At 43.5% G+C, this 5,400-nt stretch overlaps 1 long non-coding RNA gene across 1 annotated transcript; it reads right to left on the reverse strand.

Moving 5' to 3' along the window:
* Positions 1-2,113: 2,113 nt before the first annotated feature.
* Positions 2,114-4,749, reverse strand: LOC124689067. The gene is made up of 2 exons (XR_006998705.1): positions 4,393-4,749; positions 2,114-2,433 (listed from the first exon to the last, which is right to left on the reverse strand). It is a non-coding gene; the product is annotated as an uncharacterized LOC124689067 (long non-coding RNA).
* Positions 4,750-5,400: the final 651 nt, after the last annotated feature.

Consider the following 5,400-nt stretch of genomic DNA (forward strand, 5'->3'; position numbering starts at 1 on the left):
AATATATTCTCAGAGCGCCAAAGTAGCGAATAATCTCTGAATGCCGCAAAACTTTGCGAAGGTAAGACCCCAGATCCGTTCTGAGCGGCGTGGCGTCGTCTCTGACGTCAGTTTGCTACTTTTTTTCCGTATCAACAGATACGAAGAAAAATCCTAACGGACGCGTTAGGTACTCGATAAAATATGTCTGGGACTCGACATAATGGTAAGACCTTAAGCAGCACTCGTCGAAGTTTACACCGGTATCCCGGGATCATGTCCGGGGACGTGATCTTGAAGTAGGTTTTTGCGGATTGCCACTAGAGCAGTTAACTAGTACCCGATCCGTCGGATGAACTAGCCCCAACTACCATTATCCCTGTGCAATATATAATTTCATATTCAAAGATATATGATAAAGTTCGAGCTATTGAATAAATATAAAGTTGGAGATTTTCCCCGACTCTGCGATTCAAGCAAAATCTCGGGAGCTACCGACATAGGCATTTCCAATGGGCTCGCCGAAGATGGTACCCGGGGTTTATTGGAGACCCACGACCCGAAGGATAAGAAGATTCGGAAGCCCAAGATACTATTAAGGAAAGCTAGAGTTGTAATAGGAAGCATTATTTGTAATCTTGCGGGACGGGTTAGAAACCCTCCCGGACTCTGTAAACTTGTGTATCACGAATCCCTCGGCTCCGCCTCCTATATAAGGGGGAGTCGAGGGACAAAGAAAGGATCGAATCATCGTCTCACAAACCCTAGTTTTTACATCGTCGAGTACTTTTCGGCTGAAACCTTCGAAATCTACTTGCCCTCTACATCCAACGAAACCCTAGTCTACAACTCGTAGGCATTGACAAGTTGATACCTTGTCGGTCGGCGTACGTCGCCATTCCCGTAGTGAATACATAGCAATTTGTAAATGGTGAGGGAAACGCCCATAGTATAAGAGTACAACAGAGAGATACTCGTTGCACCATGAGGAACGCATTTGGCAATGAGGCAAAAACGTTTCCTGATTTGGTCCCTACTGTTTACCTGGTTCGTTCGTCCGCCGTCCAACGCCCTTTCCTGTTCTACAATGTCAGCTATTCCTACCAATCATTATTCCGTGTTAGGCTAGCTATAGTGCTAGTATCATAGCTAGTATCATGCATCATAGCCCCACCAAAAATGCTGATGTAGCAGGTAATTATGGATGAGAGAGGAGATTAGAGTATCATAGGTAGATATACTGTATCATAGCGCACATCACGAGAAAAGTTAGTATCAAATAAATCTTGTACACAAATTTGTATTGGGATTCTACAAATCAATTATTAGCAAAATTATGATACTAATCTATAATACTATGCATTATGAATCTAGTATATCATAGAAAAGTATCATATACGTGATACTACTATATGATACTAACCGCTGGGCTTAGAGTCCATGTTTGTTTGTGGTCGGCTCGGTCCTGCCCCTTGGGCCTCACGTTTGGGCAATTCGAGTTTGTTTACACCATGGTGTATGAAGGGTCAGGCTACACAGTGCGCGGTTACCCTGTAGTCTTACACGGTGCCCCTGTCTGAATCGGTTTCTTTCCAAAAATAGCATGTGGGCCCCAAATTTGATAGCGACATCAGAAACATTGCAGGACCACCTTTTCCCCGTTTGTTCCCACCCTTTCGCGAAGGTTCGCCGGGACAACCATCTCCCCATTGACAACTGGATCAAACAGGCATGTAACAAAAGCTAGATCCAAAAACCTACCCCCTGCCACCCCTTCTTCCTCCGTTCCCCTTTGTTCCTCCTTCCTCCACTGAAACCAGAACTCCATGGATGGGAGAGCTCGTGGCCCATAAATTACAGGCAATATCTTGAACCAAAAATAAGGAGAAAAGAAGGGCGGAACAAGATCTACGTCAGGGGCAGTGGAAAAATCAACAAAGAAAAGGTAAGAAAATTACAGTCAATCAATCTTCCTTGCAACCCCAGATCTGGTTTTTACATGTAGAATAGGGCAGGGGTAAAGTAGTTTTGCAACCCCAGATCAGGGTGATGTATCATGATCTGCTACCCCATTGCAGACAATCATCTGGCATGCATGTAAAAAAGTGAAGAAAACCAATCACATGAACAACCAGAAAAACACGCTTCTTTAAAACTGAGTATGTGCATTATTCTGCATTTAGTAGTAACCAAAAGGCATCAGTTTTAACAGTAATTTGTAGATTTACTTAGAACTATAGGCTAGCAAACATGAATTGTGCTCCAGAACAACCAACTTGAGCATCAGAACACCCAATAAAATGACATGCCGACAGTACTCTTGGTCATGTAAATCTGCATTGGACAAAATAACCTGGAAAGTAGAACATGATGTACAATTGTCTCTAAGACTGTATGAACAACTGTCAAATCTTCTTGACATCTACACACCTTGGAACTCTGCTGCCCATGAAACTGAAACAAATTCAAACAGAATAACAACAAAATTAGTAGTTCTCTTATGTGCTTATTTAGAGAACCTACCTATGAAGCATGGCATTTCAAAGAATTTTGAAAAACATTGTTGAAAATAAGCATTATATGTAGAATATGCTGATGATGTAACATGCTTCTATGTTTTGCAGGGAATAGAATGGATTTCTGGTTTCCTAATGTTGGTGTTGACCTAAACAACCCCGTACAAGATGAAGAATATGATCAGCACAATACAGAAGGTACTACCGGGCATGCCAGGCAAGAGGATGTAGGTCAGCAACACAATGCCGAGGAAACTACAAGCCATGGGGAGCAAGCTACATGCAATGTACCTATGTCTGGAATGAATGCAAGGGTATATGTAGATTCAGCAGAGGCTGACACAAGGAATACACTGTCTGCTGATTCTGGTGGAGATGATGAAGTTCAGTCTATACCAAGCCTAACACCAGTAGAAAAACCATACCCAGATATGTTGTTTGATACCTGGGAGGATGCAAAGATGTGTTACACAGATATGCTAAGCATGATGGCTTTTCAATTAAGTCTAGTACCTCAAGGAATTCTACCATTGACAACACAATTGCAAGTGAACAAAAAGAAGGTTAATACAAAAACAGATAATAAACCATTTAAAAAGTGGAGGAAAAAAGTCATTGGTCCATACCATATATGGACCAGTGGTTTTCGTGGACACAATCTGCTTCTTAAACAAATGAGCACTACTGTAAGAACATACAAATGGAAAAGAAATTTTACTGACTTGGCTAAAAGCCTATCCGTAATTTTTCAGAAAAAATACATTACGGTTAATAAAGAAATGTATGCCATATTTGGCAGCATGTATTTCAAGTCAAAAAAATATTACATCCTAATAGCGGGAAAGCACAACCTATGCCTATTGAGAAAAAAAAAGAACATCAAGTTTCATGGATATGTACTATCAACAATATATTAGATATATACTTAATGCGCACAAAGCACATCCCATGACTATGTATAGATACAAGACAAATAAAAACTGAAGTACCAACCTACATGAATAAAAAAGCACATCCAGCAAAGGATACAAGTATCACGAACATTCCTCCAGATGTATCAAGTAATAAAATTATACATCCTATAGAGATTTTTCCACTACGACATAATTACAACCTTTACAGAATTCATATAATTTTTAGTAAAAAATACATTCTGCAAAACAAACAAAGTATAAAGTCTGAGCTACCAGGATGTATTTATCACTAAAAATATACATTCTAATGATAAAAACTTCAAGTATTTTTATACAGAAAACCACATCCTAGTAGGAACTAAACAATTGAATATGATGTATTTACTACCAAAAATATACATCCAATATGCTTATGTACCACTAGTAAAAACTTCATGTAATGTACATATACTTGTACAAAAAAAAAGGACAGAAACAATCTGATAAACCATGCCGATGATGAAAATATACATCCAATGAGTGAAAATAGCATATTGTAACCATGCTGTATCATCATATTAAAACCACTATGCCTAATAATGCATAATTTGTGTGGATTTGCTACATGCCATACACATAAATACAAGTCTAAAAAATACAGGGGGATTCAACTACTGCACAAAATACAGGGGAATTACTTTTTGTAATTCAAGTACAAACAACCATTACTGCACGGATCTGAAACCTTAGAGAATACCCTGACAACCATGATGAACACCTCAGTGAACTACTACACGAGCACAACAACTACTGCACAAATTAAATTAGATTGGCCGTGCCAATCTAAACAAACATCTCCGTACTAGATGGGCACCACCATGACTACTGAAATCAGCACCACCATGACAACAAAACGGAGGTGAAACTTGAACTATCTTCAAGGAAAGCACTAGCAGTAGAAGCAAACAGTGGGTTCAGAAAGCTAGCGAGATTGAAGGGCTCACCAGAACCTCAGGCAGCGGGCGCCTCCACCTCAGGATCGTCGATTCGCAGAGCCGCCACACCGGGTATCATCACCAAATCGCCTCACGACGTCCGCCAAGCCCGAGTCTCTTCGATTTGCGGCGCGCTACCGAAGGAGCCTCAATCCATGGCGATCCACTCCCAGGAAGCTTCAGGCGCCGTTGAAACTCCTCCAGCGCTGCTCGTCGGAGCTTCGCCCCCGTCGGGCCACTCGACGGCGCTGGAGATCGAGCGGAGCTTGCGGGGGAGAGGGAGAAGGGGAATGGAACCGAGAGAGACAGAGGGGATTCGAACAGGATGCGGGGAGGAAAAGTCTTCTCGTTATTTCATCAGGTAGCGCCGCTTCACGCACGCCGCTCGATCTCTATCCAACGCATGAGACAGGTGAGCACCGTCTAAGACAACGGAGTGCCCCAGCAAGAATTAGATTTTGCGGTGTATGAAACCCTCTTCTCTTTCCGTACGTGAGTACATCAGAACACTTCTTCCTCCGTATAATAAGCTGAGACCTAGAAGATCCAATCGAGGGCTGCGCAGCAGCCCGTCCGGCCGTAGCTGCAGCGCGCGTGGCGGCTGGGCACGTGATCCGGTGTTCCTTTACGTGGACAGCGAGACGACTGCGATGGGCACTCGGGATGTCCCGCGGCCAGCGGCCGAGCTCGCAGCGTGGTGGGGGCTCGACTTCCTCCCGGCGGTGTTGTCGCAGGGGCGGGTGTGGGTATACCGGCGGCGGGCACGGCGATGAGGACATTGTTTTATTCTTGTTGCTAGACTATTCTGTGCTGCAGCCGTGGGACGTGATCCGACGCTCCTCTACACAGACTGCGAGAAGGCTGCGATAGGCACCCGGGCAGGGAGATCGGCCCTTTCTTCCGTAATGCGAGAGGGGTCAGGCAGGGAGACCCGCTGTCCCCCATTCTCTTTGACTTCATGATCAACGCCTTGGCGGCCATGCTGGCGAGAGCTAAGGAGGCTGGACACAATTTGGG

The sequence above is a fragment of the Lolium rigidum genome, chromosome 2 (assembly GCF_022539505.1).
Source record: "Lolium rigidum isolate FL_2022 chromosome 2, APGP_CSIRO_Lrig_0.1, whole genome shotgun sequence".
Lineage (NCBI taxonomy): Eukaryota > Viridiplantae > Streptophyta > Magnoliopsida > Poales > Poaceae > Lolium > Lolium rigidum.